Raw genomic sequence first — 19,711 nt, forward strand, 5'->3', positions numbered from 1 at the left:
TTTTCAGGGAAGAGATTGAAATGATAGCAAGGAGGTATTTCCCATGTATTTTCCATTGTCTGTTTATCGCTGGCAACTGGGATTATTAGGGCGGTGAATAGTACTTCGGAAGAAATACCTGGGATCCATTCTCAGCTAATTCTAGTTTTAAAGTACTAAAATCTTTTCATATGCCTGTGTAAAGTTCATCTGTCAAAGGTGTGGATAGTGTAAAGAGAATATGTTGAAGCCCTTTCAGGGCATATGAATGTGTTTGAATAGGTTCTGTTTTTAATTCAAAGTTCTTAGTTTCTATAGAAATCTGGCTTGTCTGGGATTTATCAGTTTTATCAGTTCTTCTCTCTGTCCCTGGAGACCCGAGGGTGGTTTTGCATTTGGAATACTTATTCTATACAGGCAGTTTTACAGCTGTTCATCACTGGAGAACACTGGCCATGAAAGTTGTGTGGCTTGGCACATTTTCTAGTCCCTTCGCACTGGGCTGCGGTCTATAGCTTGAGTTGCCACAGTGCTAACTTCAGACATCAGTCAACCTTTGGATCTAGACCAGAGCCTTTGCCAGCAGTTTCTTGTAATTGAGCTAATATTGCATCACAGTGGTGAAGAAGGGTTGTTCTGTAACAGAGAAGTTTCCCAGTGGTCCTTTTTCACAAGAACGAGGTTTACAAGGAGACAAGCACCTGTCTGCCACAAGCCCTTTCTCTGTTTTCCTCCTCCATGGTATCTCAGAACCCTTTACAACTTGGTCTCAGTAAGTGGAGGACAGGTGGATTTTTAGAAGCAAAGATAGCCCTTTCTCTTATCATTACTGGCAATAATAATGCTGGGTTTCTAGTGATACCCTTCTATATATTGGAGCCATACAGTGTTTGCTGTATCTATCCTGCTCACTGTGTTTGTTTAGGTTTTCTCAGAGTTAGGGCTATGTGATCCAATATCTCTCAGCTATACTGACCCCAGAGAGGTGTTTGATTTAATTAGAAAGATATAAACTAAACAGAAAGAAAACATAAAGAAGATAGCATGAATATCAGGGTAAGGGAAGAAGAATTAGGTGGGAAAAAGTCTCAACTTGCATCCTCAGCTCCTTCAGGCAAATGCCAAGCTCCTTGCAGCTCCATGAGTCATGGCTTCTCCTCTCCTGCTTGTGGTTCAGCTTCAGCAGACTACACCTTCTCCCACCTTACTGTAACCTGGTGGTTTTGGTGCACTCCTCAGAAATGGGAAATGCTGACCTGAGCCCTGTTAAGACAAGAAGCCCCCAGGTCTTAAGCCGCACAGCACAGTGTGGCCATGCCTGTAGCTGTGTGGCAGGGGTGCAGAAGGCTTGTTCAATACCCTCACCGTTTTCTCATGTAGTCTTAATGTGAAGTCCGTTCAGCTGCAGTGCCTAACCAGGAGAGGCTTCTGGGCTCTGAGCTCCATGTAGGCAAAACACAGCCTTGAGACAGTCACCAAAGCCTGGAGAGAAGGTAAAATTCACAGCCAGGCCTGTGGTCTCTGGCCTCTCAGCCTGCTTAGCCTCTTGGTGTTCAAGGATCACTCTCCAGCACTTCAGATTCTAGCTATGGCTCCTTGCATTGCTGTCCTGGAAGGTCCAGATTAGCAGCGTGGCAGGGTTTACATTGGAGACACTTAAAGAGTATCTTTTGATTTCCTGCTATGTTTGCATAATGCTTTTCTTCTTGGAATTTTAATGTTGCTGTTGTCATTGCATTAAAGAACAATCTGATAAGGAAGGGCTCTTGTGACATCATTAAGGAATTTAGGCACTCTGGTACCAGAGTGGAGTCTCTCTATGTATGATTTTACTGACACAAGTAAGCAATGTGTGTTCTCTGGGAATAATTCCCAGACTTCTGCCCCATTACTCTTCTTTCAAAAGATCCTCTTCTTTTAAGTCAGTGGCACCTCATGCAACTACTTTCTCTCTTAATGTTTAGAGAAAAAGATACTTGCATATACTTCTGACTTTGATTCCTACTATAAAAATGTTTTAGTAGCGCTACTACATGGTGGATTACCTTCTCTTGTCTTGAGTAGAAATACTGCTGAGTAATATGCATGGTCTTCCTGGTGTAATAATTTGGTTGATTGCTTTCCTAGCTCTATCTTTTTTTTACAAGTTAATTTTCCATGGCAGGTTTTCAGTCTTAAAGAAAGCATGTCATAACTGGACACAGTGGTAGAGCATGTACATATCCTGCAGCAGAATATTGTAGAAGAACAGCTAGGGAACTGTGGTTTATAAACATGGCACAATTGGTAAGCTCACAAACCAAAATAGTCATGGGGGTAGGTTTGGGTAATACTGTTTTAGCAGTAGACTGTGTGGTTAGGAGTTAATTCATATTACTTTGGTTTAGCTAACTAACACTTCGGCATCTAGTCTGAAGTAGTTACCTAGATACCCTCAGTAGCAGAGAGAGGGAGTACCTTAATCAGGGTAATCAATACCTTAATCAGGTTTTTCACCACTGCCTTGGACAAATGTAACATCCTGTAGCACTGGTCTGCAAAGGGGTGGCTAACACATGAGGTGGTGGGCTTTGTGGTGGCAGAGTCAGAGCAGATGCTCACACTGCAGGGTAACAGAAAGGGGCTTTTCAGCTCAGAGCTGGCAAGCATGGCCAGTTCTGAAGCCTGTCGTTCCACTGTCACCTTTGCTGTTTGCCAATGGCTTTTTTTGCCTTCAACCATCAGCGCCTCCTCTGGATCTTTAGCTGGATTTGTGATCTGGTGGACTCAGTCTCCTGTCTTGCTTTGGCAACCTAGGACATACATAGGTTTGAAGTGGTACAACTTTCTTCTCTTTAGAAAGTGACTGGCAGTATCAAGTCAGAGAAGAGATTTCCTCATATGTTTAAGGTCTTAATTTCTAAGAAATGGTTTGTCACACTCTGTGAGAATGTACATGGTCATGTGCATATCAGAGTGAGGTGTAAGTGGGTATTGTAAAATGTTAAGCACAAGAGATGTAACATTTTAATGAGGAAAGCAGCACATGTGTTATTAGCTGGATGCTTGAATGACATTTTCAGACTAGGTATCTTTTATTTGTTCGGCAATTAACATCCCATATCAGCTGTATATCTGTACAAATCTTAGTTGAGGATGTTCTATTAGTAATAGACTGGCAGGTCTCTTATAGTGTCATTTATGTTTCTCAGAGGACGCTGTGAGAGTACCAGCATAACTCCAGAAGAGCCTGCAGCACAGGGAGAGAATGAGAAATTACTGGTGTATTTATCCTACCTACAACAAGAAGAGAAATCAAAGCAGTAAGTTACCACAGGGTAACAAGGCACCTTATTTTTAATGATTTCTTATTTCTACCTCTGACTTTTAGTCCTTTTCTCAGAACTAAGTTCTTCTCCTTGAACTTCGTGGCTTCAGGGAGGTTCCTATGGCAGCACCTGAGCCTGAAACCAGGCTTTATTACTAAATTATCGCTGAAGGAAAAAACTATCTTCTCTCAGCTTCTCCTATAGGTCACAAACCCTATTATTACTTTGATGTAGTGCCCCACTGAGTTTACATTGTGGAAGTAAATTGTATTTCGAGTCAGTCACTATTGGGTTTTATAATATTTTGGTGAGGATTCTCAAAACCAAATAAGGGCTCAGTCAGTCATAACTGGGTTTTGTTTTGGCAAAGATTCTCTAAACCAAGTAAGGGCTCCTAAATAGGGCTCCTATTTAAATGAAAATGAGGAAAATAGCTACTTCCCAAAGGCATTGTAGCAAATAACTAAATGGAAAATAGAAAATCCATCTGTCCTTTTCCACCTCACAAGTGAGATGGGAAATAGGGTACTTGAGTACATTTGGAGATTTATATAAATGAAGGAGTCTTGTTACTGTTTCAGTTATTGAAACAAGTAGAACAAAAGCACAACTGCTCCAGCAATTACAGTGGATGCATGGGAAGCCATGCCGAGAATAGTCAGTTAGCTAATGAAAACAGAACTGTGTGATGAAGATGCTCTCCCATTTGCTGGGGGCCTCCTTTCCCCTCTACTCTCGGGCAAAACTGCAGTATGAAGCCAATGAATAAGACCAGCAATTAGAACCAGCCAAAATGGGGGAATTTTGGCTGTTCTGAGAGCTGTCTGTCATGTTAATTTGCCATGCTCTGCTCTGTACTGTTGGGCCCACACTGGTCTCTTTTCTTGTGTTTAACTTTTGGTTTTAGAGCTACTGAGAGGATCGCCATTGAAAACAAAGCTAATGTAATGTGTGATGTTGAAATACTTCAGGAACAATGTCTTCTGGTAGTAGAGAGTGCCCTAATCACAGTTTTCAGGAGTGGTGCCCCTCTTAATTTAATTTATTTAAACATTTGATTTAGTTTTTGTTGTTTAATGTGTTTTTTTTCTGAAGATTTGTTTTCTACTCTGGTACTGAAGTTTTGAGGGGCAGTTAGACTGTAAGGTTTTCATGCTGGTACAAACATAAAGGTCACTAGAGGGTCCCCTGAAATTGTCTTCCTTGTTAACCTGTTCATAGATTATGTGACATTATGTCCTAATATTATTTCTACTGTCTCTTTAGAAGGCATCTTTGTCATCCACCTTTTTCAGTGCCTTGACCTTCTCAACTCTAATCATTTAGCTACTGTCCTTCCCCTTACTTCATTTTGATTTGAGCTCTCCTGGAGGAACAGTGCTTGCAGAATAAAATTTCTGCAGCAGTTCACAATATTTGGTGGTGATATGTTATCCCAAGTATTTTTACATCCAGCTTACTTTGCTGGTGGCTTGCAAATGATGAAGTTACAATCCCAGCTGGTTGTTTGCTTCATTTATTCAACAATATATTAATATGGTTCTTTATAGTGTGCCTAGATTATCTGAATCCATAGGTCAAGTTTTTCTTTGGTTATTTTAGCAGGGAAAATTATGCGATCACTTTATAACATCTTCCTTGTTCCAAGGGCACCTATTATTAGCAAGTAATACAGCTCCCAGTAGCTATTCCATTGGACTGTGATATGTTTTACTGTGTTTGAAGTGAACCATGCATGGTCTGTGCTCAGCACAAGCCTGAGTTAATTCTTGCTAGGGCTTTTCAAGATCAGCAGTGGATTTATTTCCCAAGCATAAATAATTTGGTCTTGTTCTAGCTATGCAAAATAATTACAGGGCTACCTAATTAGCACATTTTCTTTCTCTCTTATTTAGTCACACATATTAAATGCTTTTCGAAGTATTCTCAAGCGTCATTTTAATGATTGCAATAAACTTGTCATAATGTGTTTTTTGGTTTTGTTTTTATTTTTCTCCATAATCTGTAAATGTTTTAGGTGATGTCGCTGTTCCACTGTACAACCAACTGTAAATTCTATGGGGTTGGAACTCTTTTTATTACGTTTTGTTTGTTATACTGCCAGGTTATGTAATGAAATAGGCAAAACAAAGTAGAGCAGATGAAACAAAGGTGAAGAATGCCTTTTTAAGGCGATATTAGACATTATGGACAGAGCAGTGATGAGCTGCACTGAGGGTACATGAGTCCCTTTCCAACAGCGTCTTTTGCATCTTGCTTGCTGCCAGCACTATTGTCAGAATGAGCATGGCACCCTTCTTGTAACATTTAAAAGTGCCAGTTTGAAATTTGACTCGCACGTTTTATCAAGATTTTCATCCTTTTAAACCTTTCTAGAAGTAAATATAGGATTCTAGCATGATGACAGTTTTTGCATTAACTCTTCTTTTTTTTTGCAGAGATATAAATAGCATTCCAGGATGTCACTTTTCTCTTGACCTCTAAGTGCAGAGCACCAATTTTAGAGTCTCTTTCACACAGGAGCAACAATTTGGATATGAGAGATCTCATACAAATTGAGTGAGGCAATACTTTCTCTTCTAAAAGCTGGCCTAATACTGTTCAGTTGATGCCTGTGTTTTTCCTGGTAGCAAATTCCTGCAAAGCATTCCCTTGCCAGCCCTCTAAATCTGTTTAGGGTCCGAGTTTCACGTTTCATGAAGAGAACCAGCATATTTAGTAGCAGCTAACATTATCTTGTGGATGATGAAATTACTGACTTCCTTGCTGAGAGACAGGCTTTCAATCCAGAGAGCTTTTAACAGGCAGAAGAAATAATATCTCAATTTAATTCAAGGCATAAATGAAATAAACATTTTTTCTGGTTCACATAAAACGATGGTGATAGTGCATGTTAACTTCTATGAAGTACTATTCCCTTGCTCAAGGCATCTATTAAAATATTTTTTCATTTTGAAGTTGATACCAACCTCTAAATCAATCGAATTTCCTTCTAATGTTTTAAATATTGCAATATAATGTATCCTAATGGGCTCACAGCTATGGACTGCTGGCTGTACCATGGAGCCTTCCACCTTTTTAGGTATTTTACATCTTTCTTTGATACAAGATGTTTGCCATTTGGTGGCTTGGGATTGAATGATACTTTTGTTGCCTGAGTGTTCTTCAGAAAAGCCAATATCTTAACCACTTTTGAAATGGAAATATTAATCTTGGTTTGTATTTTCAAATACTGAGCATATTACGCAGCCTTGCTCCTTATATGGACAAAGTGTAAATGGTTCCTGCTTGATTTCCTAATGTCTGTGTGTGTCTGTGGAGACACAGGATGCACTCTTTATGCTGACAATAACTGGAAACTCTGATCATGAGATCAACCAATTCACAAAATAAATTATAGAAACTATAGAACAGAACATGACTGAGACCAAATCAGAGATTCTCTGTCTTGAAGCATATAAAGACTTTTTGCAGGTTTCTCACAGGGCTTGATGCTCTCACAGGACTCAAGTGGTTCACCACAGAAAGTGCAGTCAGTTCTCAGAGGGTGTCTTGGAGCTCAACAGAGACGACCATGGTCTCCTCACCAGGATTTTCACTCAAATCAGACAACCACAAGGTAGGATCATGTTCCCTTTCCTTCCAGATTGGTTGAAACCTCTTGCCTAGTTTTATTCTTCAGCAAAGATTCTTCATGAATCATTTTCCATTCCACAATTACTAGTATAGGAACCTCTGTTCATTGAGCAATTGACTTTTAAGGCCTAAGTTACTTGATTTTTAAAAATCCATAAGCAAACTAAAAACCAGAGAACTATGTGTAAGCACTCCAATAGGTTAAAGGTTGTTATTCTGCAATAATATTGTTCATGGCAGGTTATTTGGCATATGTTATTTTGAAGTGTGCTTATTAAGAGGGTTTACTTAGTATGCTGACTGCTATATAATTACATCAGTACTTTTTAGTTCTGGAATAAGCATTTTAGTATCAAGAGCTTGTACTGTAAACCTTATCTTCTTGGTTTTGTTCTCCTGGCTCATACCTTGTGGAGCACAGGAACAGGTTGCTATTTGTTCTGGTTCTTTTCTTTGCTGCAACATAAACTAGGATTCTAATTCCAAACTGAAACATAACACCAGTTGTAGGAGTATGTCCTCTGTGTATATTGAAGGCATGGATGGATGGTTACAGGAAAACATTCTGGTTTAGAATGAGGGAAGCATCCTGCAATATAGTCAGAGCTGGACACCTCACTGGTAGGTGTGCAGACCCCTACTGTGAGGAAAATTATGATTTTTATCCTTCAGAGGAGCAAAAGTGGATTGTTTTGTTCCTCATAAAATCTCTGCCTCCCTGCCCTGTGAGAAAAGGTAGGGGCAGGATACAATGATTTTCCTATTAATGAGTTCAGTATTGATGAATGGATGAAATTAATGGGTTTGTACGTATGGTGAAATTGGTGCTCGGAGCGGTAGAGATTAGAGAGGTATTTTAATTTAGTAAGGTGTGTTAGTGTGTTTTTACCTTTGAAAATAGATATATCTCCATATACATATGTCTTCATTCTTTGTAGTGCATCTGAGATGTGTCTATATGTTCAGCTCCCTGTGTTTGTTACCTGTGTTTTAGACTGTTCATTCTGTTTATTTCATTTGACAACAAATAAAACTTTGAAAGAGAGCTCATTGTAAATTTTCTATGGAACTGGAAAATGTATTTTTTGCAAGAAAACTTTAATGATAAGGAAGTCTAAATATTTGGAAACTTTAAATAAAGTTTCAAAGACTGTTTAGGATTGGGTCAACCCAAATGGAAACCTATTTTGAAATTCGTTCATGTTTCATCATAAAATGAAGTTCCTTTTTTGAGCACCTGGTGATATTCAGGTGCTTCACTCTCCGCTACCCATTGGGATTTGGTCATCAGATGACTGTCCTGTTGAGTTACGGGAACCATGTGATGGCGTGTCATGATCATTAAAGTCAGCTGTCGGATGAGAAGTGGGACTATTTACTACTGTAAGGAAGAGCAGTTTAAGAAAGTTCGGATTATGGCTTAACAGTGAGTTGAGAAGAACAAGTTTTGATCATATTTTTCTGATGTTTTCTGAAATATTTTTCTGATTTTTCTGCAACTTTCTGAATAAAATTTGCTCTCACAATGTGGATAACAGGAAGTGAAGGACTGCAAAATTTCCAAAGTGTCAAAAGGAAAACAAGAAAGTGCTGTGGTACTTATGTCACTGTTACATGGAGCCTTTCTTGTTGTAGTTTGAGTTTCCCTCAAGCAGCTGAAATGAGGGCCAGTGTCAGCTCTCCTAGTGTTGTCTGTAAGGAGGATCTCCTGGAAGTCTATCAACTTGATTCCGTGTGAAGTATGAATGTAAGCACAATTTACCAAAACGTCTTCTTCAGGCAGACATCCTTCAGCAATCATGTCTATATATCTTTCGAAGAGCGGATGATCTTATGTAAATGTTACTAAAATATCCAACCATTAATGGGCCACACCTTGCTGATTAGAATAGAAAGTGTTTTTAAGAATTAATGTGCTCAGTGAATAGTATTTAGCATTATTTATTTCACAATTTAACTTTAATTTCTCTTTTTCCTGAAGATGAACAGGAGAAATTGATTTCCCTAATAGAAATCAATTGTTGTAGGCTGCAGTATCAAAAAATAATTTCTGTCATTAATTACAATGCTCAGGTGAAGAAGTAAAATCATAATTTGATGCCAACCCAATGAAATAACAATGGAATAAGCAATATATTTTTAACCTTTTCTTCTAGTGTTTTGTGGTACAGTAAAGTGCAAATAACTAAAAATAAAAACTTGACCTTTTTTTTTTTTTTTTAACTTTTGCTTGCTTGAAGACTGCAAGATATTCAGATAAAATCCCTACGTCAAATTAGTTTGGAGAATTCTTCAGCTGATATTTCTTAGTCAAGGTATAGTGAAAGTTGGGTAACATATTTATTGGTCAGGTCTGCACTGATCTACTGCAAGCAGGTAAATGACTATACTGATGTAATCTACTGTAGCTCACACGCTACTTCTCCTCAAAATCTGTCTGAGACATTGTAGTCCTTCGATGTTTGTGGGAAACAAATGAAAACAGTCCAACAGAAATACACAGTGACATTGGTCAGAATTTTTCAAGAGTTAATTTAGTACTTGCTCAGTGCACACTTCCATTAATAAGGGCTTGGTTCATTACTGGTATAATCAGCCATATGTGTAGTGATTTTGCTAGGAAGAACACTACCTTCATTAAAAAAAAAAAATCAAGGTAGAAAGCATTAGGTTTCTAAAATGGTTATCTGGAAGTACCTGAAAAGTAATAGAGGGAAAAAAGAAAAAAGCAACGTAAGTAGCATCTATCCATAGGTCTGCTGCTGGCCAAGAATATTTCATGTTTTTCAACAATGATTTAGAAGAAATCTTTGTATTGTTATAAAGAAAGAGCTGGGTCAGTCAAATACAAAGGCATACATGAAACATAAACCAGCCCAGAATATTACAAAGAAAAAAAAGAGAGCTTAGAAGCAGCAGTAACTTATGCTTGACCAATGTGACTGAGAAAAAATTCTAGCTGTGCCTAGGGGATTGGGGAATATTAAGTGGGAGAAGTTAGATACTGCATTTGTGAAGAAGTTTTGAGATTAGAAGCCTTGTGCCCTAGCAGGAAAAAAGCAGACTGAAGACTTGGGAATGAGACAGAGAAAGCTTCAAGAGTAATTAAAAAAATAGTCCCATAATAAAATAATTAAGAAACTCAATTTATTTTATCCAAGTGATGAATATGACATAATAATACTTTGCAGCTATGTATATGGGGAGTAGATTCCTGATACCACAAGGTTATTCAGTGGAAAACAGTAAAATCAGAGTTAGTGGTTGATAGTTGATGCTAGATGAATTCAGGTTAAAAACAGGAAAAGAAATATATAAACAATTCTCTATTGAGAAAAAATAACCTTTAGAAAATATTGACTAGGGATATTAATCTCCAAATTTCTGCAAACAAAAATTAAAATGTGTTTATATTTTGTAATTCAGGAGGTTAGGCTGGAGGCTGGTGATCCCTTCACTGCTTACAGTATTTGAGCTACACAAATCTAAATCAGATGAGGAACTAACTCCTATGTATAAGTTGCTATTAAAAGGCACTCTTACTCTGAGCCCAGAACATTCTTCCAAAAGGTTAATAATTAATTTTTTCCCCGTAGTTTTGCTCCAAGTTTAGTTTGTTTGCTTGCTTGTCTGAGAGTGCTTTATTTTCAGATTCATATAGGAGCAATACAATAAAAAAGCATTTATTTCTCAGCCTCTGCTCTGGCTGCATATACAAGCAAGGTCTATAAAGCAATTTTGAAACTGATAACTTCCAGAGTAGGAATATTTAATTTCCCAAGTAATCTTTACATTACAAATTGGTTGCAAGAAGAAAAAATACAACGAGGAGAAGAAATGATGAAGTGAGGGAGAAATAACCATACTTTAGGAGGTTTTCTTACTTGAAGAAAAGGAAGTGGAAAGAAATGGGACCCTGCTAGACCAGACTTTCTTCTCTGTCCCATCCTATCACTTTATTACTTTCAACATCAGAGAATATGATATAGAGAACATATGATGCTTAAGCTACAGCTTCTGTACAAAGCCTACGTTTTATCTCAAAAGTAGAAGATGCAGACTTCTGCCTTGAAATAAATCAGATTATTTGTGCAAATGCAGACCAATTCATTAGTTGAATTATCATAACAAGCATTCATAGCTGCACTGGTGAAATGTTAATTTTGTATTTTACTTTTAAAGTCCCTAGCAATAATTCTGGATATTTTTACTATCTTTATGACTATGCCATATTATGGAAGTGTCTGCCATTTCATTTCATTTTTCTTAGTACTATAAGTAATTGATACATTAGCTGTTTTGATGGAATGAGCAGTAGCTCATCTTATTTAACCTGTCTAGTCTATAAACATCTGGAGGAAAAGGAGAGCAATCAAAATGCATCTCTTAAGTCTCCAAAACTTGCTGAGAGGCCAATCAGTTGTGGTGCTGGCAGAACGACAGGGAAATAAATTCGAGATTCATGGACCGCTTGCACAAAACACGTTGGCAACTGTTCCACCTGCACTGGAGCAGTGACAGGAATGAACAGGAGTCCATTGCTACTGCACTCCTTGCAGGGAGGAAAGAGGCTTTTCTAGTAATCAAACTGCAAATATCTAGACATCCACAGGGTATAATACTATACGGAATATAATGGGTAACCTGCGTGAATCACAGGCACTGTGAGGTAAGAACTTGGCTAAGTGTTTTTTCAGATAATTTTGCAGTGATGGAAAAAATAACAGCTGAAAAATCCCGATTTCTTAAATGATTTCAATAAAATAAAGCACTCAGCTTTCAAATCTTAAAAAACGTAGTTGAAGTAAATCTTGAAGCAATGTATCAAGTGCTATTAACTTTAACAAATTTCAGCAAAGTATTATGCTGTGGGGTTTTTCTGGTTTATTAACCAGGACAGTAGGAAAAGCACGTGTGTTTTTTTTAAAAAAAAAAGAGTGTTGAGGTTACCTAGAACATTTAATGAACTTTTATAAAAAATGTTTCACACAGCTGTAATTAATGGGTTTGTGGATAGGATTTTGTGCCCATTGTACTGAGGTCACTTTTCTCATCAGCTTCTGCTTCATGTTTCTGTTCCAATGTAGCCTAGTTTGCTAGGTCAAAACATAAATGATAACAGAAGCAACTTACATTTGCATGAATTATAACAACCACTTCACCAGGTAGGGATGAAATAAATTCTGTTGGACCCAGGTGTTCCCTGGATACCTGTGACCAAACCAGGATTAATGAGACTTTTTGACCTGTGAACCAGAATCAATACTGTTTCACTCTTTCGTATTTTTCTAATTACTCAGTTCTCTTTCTAGTAAGCAGTAGAATTCCTGCTCTATATACAGATAATTTATTTTTAAATCTTTGGAAATGTGTTTCCACTTAGCAGACGTGGCAGTCTAGTGAGTAGTCTTTTTTACGACTTCTTGAGAGACAAAATTAGCAAATTACTGCTTTGACTTCTCACTGAATTGTCACTGTTTTTTTCTGTATCTGCGCCATTTGTAGCCTGTGATCTAATCAGCTTTCAGAAACCTATCTGTGGTGATGAGTGTAGGGTATGCTAAAAAGCTTGGTGGAGTATTACAAATTTCTAAATTTCTCTTTACTGATTGGTTAAATAAATTCATCAGGTAAAAACAAAATTACAGAAATATTGGAATTAAACAATTTTTTCAACCAGGTATGTGGTTTGAATTATGTTCTTTGTAAATATTCTGCACTTAATGTTTATGTTTTCTGATGTTCAGGAATGTTTTCAGGTACAGTGGGAATTGTTGGATTCTTGTCAAAGCTGAAACTAAATTCTGAATATAGACAGCAGTTGTATGATTTTTCCCTTTTTTCACTCTGCTTTTCTGCTTATTCTGCTTATTATTATTTTTTTTTCCATTTTACTAACCTTGTTCTACAGTTAAATACTGAATCCTGTTTATGCTTTGTTTTGAACAATTGCAGCTGTCTAACTAGAAGGTGACTGAATTATAATAGTTGAATCTGAGAGCTTTTAGTATATGCAATGGATTCAGAATATGAATAATGATATGCTATGAATAATTATTTTCTTTGCTGAGAACTACCTCACCCTCCAAAAAGGGCAACTTTTGGTAAATGAGAGTGCACACCGTACATCCCATATGTATAAGACCTGTGTTTCTGGAAAGTGGGGGAATATATCATGTTCATTCATTTAAATTTGACCCCTTGGGATGCATCAGATCTAATATGAGTTCAGTGATATCATGGCAAAGCAGCTCACCTTGCCAGTAGAAATTGTGTGTCCTGCACAGGTGGAAAGTTTGGTCAACATTCCCCTCAACAGCAGGATTTTAGTCTGAATGCATGGGAGTGAGGTAGAAACAGGTGACTAGGCTGGATCAGATTTCTCCTCCTGAAGATAATCTGAGGTGTAAAGTTAATAATAGGGAATAATAAGGCAGCATTATGGGATACTCAAAACAAAGGCTGGTAGCCACAAAACACCGAAGAGATGGCGCTGACCTTGAGAAGTTTTAGATATTGGATTGGTCTATTGTAGGTGAAAAGCAGAATCCTGGAGTGCCAGATCTCCTGCTGAGGCCAGTGAAGTCAGTTTGCTGGAGCAGAAACAGCCTCTGTCCTAAACCTCTGGAGTTCATTCCATTTATATCGTCAAGGAAAAGTTAAGGGTGACTTACTTTTGGTCTTTTTTGTGCTGATGTGGGAGTTGGTGTGATTGGAAATTGGGGCCAGATAAATTGCAAAAACAAAGCATCATCTCTTCCTTCCCCAATGAATCCTCTGAGTGACTTCCTAAGGAGTGTGCTGGACCTTGTGTTTTAGGTCAAGCCTGGATAATTGCTTTAATTTTGTAAAGTTCAATAGTCTGTATCAGATGGTGATCATGTTGTGTGACCTCTGTGGCCTCTTATGAGAGGTTTCTTATGAAGTGTCTTATATCTCTGAATCTCAGATAACTTCTTAGCAAAAAGAAGTTTCTGAGAAGATTTTTGTCTTGATTTTGGTGGTGGAAATATAGAAGTAATTACTTGGTCTTAGCGATTGTACATAACAGGTTTTATTTTATTTTATTTTATTTTATTTTATTTTATTTTATTTTATTTTATTTTATTTTATTTTATTTTATTTTATTTTATTTTATTTTATTTTATTTTATTTATTTTATTTTATTTTGTTCTTATTTACTAAATTTAACAGATCTACTTAAAAATTTCACCTTTCTGTGGTGAGTTGTAAAAGTAACAGCACTGCTAAGCTGGAGCTTAGGGGCTTCTCCTGTTGTATTCCATTCAGGATCACACAGGTTGTCTCAGGTACAACTTTGTACAACTTTTTTCATTTTAATGTGTTTAATTCATGTGAATGCTTTTAATGTGGTTGACAGGACAAATAGAAGCACATTATCTGGCATCAAGCATTTTCAGAAAAAAAAAAAAGAGTAATTCAGGGTAATTTAATGATTTGTAATATCAGAATTTTGGAAATGTATTCCTGTGGGTTTTTTTTTTTTTTTTTTCCTTGCAAAACTGTCTGTTGTACATTAATGGATAAGCTTCTGCACACAACACAATGCTCTTTGACTTCCAGTTAATTCTTCCAGCAATTGCTATTTGCAGAAGGTGGAGTGACATGATTTTGGAGATGAGCATTATTTCAGTCCTTGTGCTCCAAAAATACGCCTTTCTATAGCCAGAGTGAAAAATCAGATTAATTTCCAAGAGAATTCTCTGTATGACTGAACAATGATAGGACGTCAGTGCATCCATGCGCGGGTGTATAGCCAGCTGACTTTACGATTGCGTGCCGAAATGTCAATGGGAGTGAAAGAGAGACTAGAAATGTGTATACAGAAATATTTATTCATACACGTGAACAAGTGATTGTGGTCTAATACAGTATTATAACTTCCAAAGTCTTCAAAAGTACGGCCATGGCAGAAAAAGAAGTTTCTGTTTTTATTGGTAAAGGCCTCTATTTCTTCCTTATTTCAGAAATCTTTCATGCACTGTGAAATTATCAACATTTCTGTGTGTACCTTTTATTGGCTTAATTCTTTTGTCAGAGCTATTGAGGAGTAAACTTCTTTAAAAATGAGATTTCTGAGATTTTTCTTTAAACTAAGGCATAGCAGTTTGTCTTTATGTCACATATTTAGTAGATACAGATAAACAAAAAGAGTGTAGAGCTTTTAGTATTAAAAAAAAATAATTATTGAAAGCACAATTGAATTTATTCTGCTTCTAGTTCCTTAGTGATATGCTGGTGTTACTAACCTGATTTGAAATGAAACAGTATCTGCGAGTTGTCACAAATACTTTACATTTGATGTTGAATTATCAGCCTGCGTTCATTTATTGATTTTACCTCCTCCTCCCTGCTGCTCCATCTGCTACATACTTTTCCTACTAGGTTATTTTCTATCTACCTTTTTAAGCCAACATATACAATGTAGGGAAAGAGCAAAGCATTAAATACTTAGGGAAAATGTTATTCGGGGAAGACGGAAGAACTGAAGTCAACAGAAGACTGTCTGAAGGGAGAAAATGAGAGATTTATAACATATTGACAATGACGATAGTGTAACTAAGAGTGTGAATTTTAAACTGCTCCATTGAATGTAGATGTCCAGACCTCAGTTGTTGTCTGATTTGTGTTAATTAACATACTATTAAAAGTTTAAAAGATGTAAATAGATTTTGTAGATTTTTTAAATTTTAATGGATTTCTTGTGTCTTGGTAAGTTGTTCTAGCTGTTGGGGGAAGGTGTGAGAAAAATACAGAGAAAGTATTTTTCAGATAAAAAATTTTACAGGTAAACACAGGTAAAGTATTTTTCAAAAATATCATTATGTAGTTCATCAATCCAGACAAAAAAACAAAAAAGAGACAGTGAAACTTGTGAAACTTGTAGCTGTCTGCCAGCTCAGCATGTTAGGGAATGTTGAGTGGTTTTTGAAACACCAGGATGGAGTCCTTTTCTATTCTAGTTCCTATTTGAAGATGGCTTTATCCATGTTTTGTAAAAGTGATGATTTTGCTTTTAAATAATAAATTGACTAAATATTATTTGTTTTTAAAGTGTTTCTTAATGTAACCAACTCTCCGTTTTCTTCTGATGTGCAAAATGAATCACTGTACTTAACTGTGAAATTACTACAAATGTCTGCAAAAAGGTGATGCTTGGAAACCACTGAGGTGGCAGGTTCCTGGAGACTTAGCAGCTTGGGAATTCATGATTAAAATGGCTTTACTGCTCCGGAAAAGGCAAAATTTTAGTTAGAAATTACTGTAAAAGAATAGCAGGAAATATTTACAGTGCTCAGAAAAAAAGTAAATTTCCAAACACTAAAAGTAAGAACTATTGGAATGGACTGTTCAGGTGATTATTAAAATGTTGTTTAATTGAGGCTTTTTTTTTTTTTTTATTAGCAATGATGGGGTTATTCTTATTTGATCATCACTTCCCTTATTATTATAATTATTATTTTTTTCCTTGTTTTGATAACACACAGAAGGCTGAAATGCTTATCCTACAATTCTTGTCAGTTCACAGAGCTGGCACACTGGCTTCATACAAGCTCTGGTGCTGGAGATAAGTCAGAGTGGAGCTGAGTAGGGCAGGCTCTGGGGACTACGCTTTCCGTAACAGAAAGAGAGAAATAGGCTACAACAATCTTGAAGTGATTTTCATCTACAGTGGCAGGTGAAAACTACTACTACTGGAACAGGGATAAAGTAAATGAGACAAGTAGAAACCTTATTGTCAGTGGCACAAAAAAAGAACCCAAAACATTTTCCTGACATTTCTGAGTGAGAGCTTTTTTGTCTCCTCAGAAAAGTGGGGGTCACTCTCATCAAAGACACATTAGTTGGATGCTTTCTGGATGAGGGACACTGCATCTATTGGGAATATCAGACTGGTTTTGTTATGTCTGAACAACTCTTTTGAAGTATGGAAGCTGTGGTTTAAACACTCCCCTGCCTCAGTCCAGGCAGCACTGGAATAAAACTCCCCTTTTCTCTGCATGGGGTTTCATTCTCCAAATTCATTCCAAAGACCATAAGGATTAAGCTTAAGAGAGTCTACCTCTGACAAATGAGCACACAGCTTTGGAAAACCAGGAACTCAAGCAGATTTCCATAACTCAGGACCAACTGAAGATCTGCATCTTCAAGGGTAGAATGTCTTTCCTTTCAGCAAATACGGAATCTGCTTTTCACAGGAGAGAGCATTGAAAATGGCACACTAACATCTGAAATGAGCTCAGCCTTTCTTTGTGAATAGATTGCCTCAGGGAAAAAGCAGATGAATGTCCTGTCACTATTTTTGTCACTGTCTCTTGAAGGCAGTCACATGCTGCAGCACTGGCCACCAGGAAAATGCTAGAGGTGAGGCTTGTGATGTGAAGTCTTGCTGATACTGCTTCTGCTTAATGAATGGAACAAATAGTGGTAAAAGGATCAAATAATAAATAGTAGTGTTACGCACTCGGCTTAAAATTCTTCCTGAGTGAACAAACATAAAGCACCTTTGGTTTCAGTGGAGGTGCCCTGGATTATTACAACAGAGGGAAAGACGTTTGCATGTAGGAACAACTGATGGGCCACTGGGATAATTAGCAGATTATAGGAAGTTGTAGGAAAGATGGACAAGCTGAATTTAGATACTCTGCCTGAGACAAAGAAATGCAGCTACAAGGTCATCATTTAATGTGCATACACATCAGTAAGCTAGCTAAAACACAGTGAGTTTAAGTGCTATGTGACTGGGAGCTTTAGCCATTTGCTGAGATTACTTCATTCCTCTGGGCGCTTTTTTCTTGGACATTTCCCATGTTGCCCTCAAATGAAACACGTAAGGCTGTGCTGCTGCCTCATTGTGAGCTGCTCTTGAGTTGGGGATGGAGCAAGAGACTGTTATTGTCCACAGGGATCAAGCAGGAAACAGGACCTTCCCTTTGCCACAAGAAACTCAACGGAAGCAAAGAGAACGTGAGAAATGACTGGCAGTGATAATATGTTTATCATCATCCAGGGTAAAGGCCTGTGAATGTATCTGGAGGAATTTGCTGGGTTTTTGTCATCATATTTTTGTGGTAACTTCAGTTTGCCAGGAACTAATCTCTCTAACACTGGTTAAGACAATACAGTAACAGCATCTGTGAGAGGAGGAAAAGCAAGCAAACAAAAACACTAGCCTTTACTAGACTTTCTTTCCTTCTGACTGTGCTAGAAGACAGCTCCACCTGAGGTCTTTGCCCTTAAATTGTATGATATGTTAAACTCTATATGTGAGAGCATCTGTGTGTCTGGGTTTGGCTCTAGCAGATGTATTGCAATTTTATTGCATGTTACTTTCCTTATGTTGATCTCTGCATGGGCAGTAAGCTCTGAACTGTGTCACAGGGCTGGTCCCACGGCAGGGTCCTTGAATACAGGAATGACAGAGGACAGTAGGAGGTAACTATGGCATTTTTCTGAGTTATACCAGTATGTATCTCGAACCAACATGAAGACAGCTGAGAGAAGCTTTTTTTCATTAGTGTAACCCTCTTCACAAAGGATTTTGCTAGGAAAAGCTGAGCAATGTCCCATTGACTTGACTCATCACACAGTATGTCTCCTTGATGAAAACTTTATACTAACACCTGTAGTTATGTTCAGAGTTGACACATAGGATATCTGAATTATAGACCCTTTTAAATTTAATAAGACTCTTCCTTAAATTTGAGAGAGTTCAGTCTGTTGTGGTTTAAAGGGAATTGGCAGGAGTTGTACACTAAAGGAAAGACTGTTGATTTACCTTCAGCCCCTAACTCTCTCATATACTTTGCCAATTTCTCGGCCAGAGAAGTGCAAATTTCTACAGGCAGGTTTACAAATACACTCAATGAGACAGATTCAGAAAAGTGGAGAGTGGGGACTGGAAATAAAAGTGGAGTAGTGTAGTGCTTGTGGAAGAGAGAAAGAAAGAGAATCTATTTGGCTCATGCCTACATAAGGTTACGAGTTAAATGTAGAATTAAGTGCATGTATCACATACATTCTTGTCTCCACTTGCTAGTTATCTTGATGCTCTTCCTACTTTTCTCTCTCTTGGTTTCTTTTTTTTTTTTTTTATTTTGTTTTGTTTTGCTTGGTTTAGGTTTATATTTGCAGTTCTGTATCTGCTGTTGTTAAGATTTCCTACCTTGGTTCCTATGGTTGTTGTAAAGTGGTGATGAGCAATATTCTGGAAAAAAACAGTTGTTGAGCCAAGTCATGTTTTCAAATTTGAATGCACCCTTGCTCATCAATTGCATTTGTAATGTTGTGACATTTTCAGATTTGGATGAGTCCCTCAAATTAACAGAAATTCGTTTACCTCAGCATCGGTTCTAGGTTGTGATTTCACCTGTAAATTACACAGAATCACAGAATGGTTGAGATTGGAAGGGACCTCTGGAGGTTGTCTAGTCCAACTCCTCTCCTCAAGATGTTTTTTTTAATATCTCTAAGGACAGAGACTCCACAACCTCCCTGGCCAACTTGTGCCAGTGCTTGGTCACTCTCACAGTGAATAAGTTTCTCGATGTTCAGAGGGGTCCTCCTGTGTTTCAGTTTGTGCCCATTACTTCTTGTCTTAGTGCTGGGCACCACTGAAAAGACCCTGGCTCTGTCTTCTTTGCATCCTCCACTCAGATATATTAATTCATAAAATGAAATAAAATGAAATAAAATTCTTACTGTCCTTTCCCCATAAACCAGCTTACAGCCTTGCAGAGAGATCACAGGTGTCTGCATGGATATTG

The sequence above is a fragment of the Patagioenas fasciata genome, chromosome 2 (assembly GCF_037038585.1).
Source record: "Patagioenas fasciata isolate bPatFas1 chromosome 2, bPatFas1.hap1, whole genome shotgun sequence".
Classification (NCBI taxonomy): Eukaryota; Metazoa; Chordata; class Aves; order Columbiformes; family Columbidae; genus Patagioenas; species Patagioenas fasciata.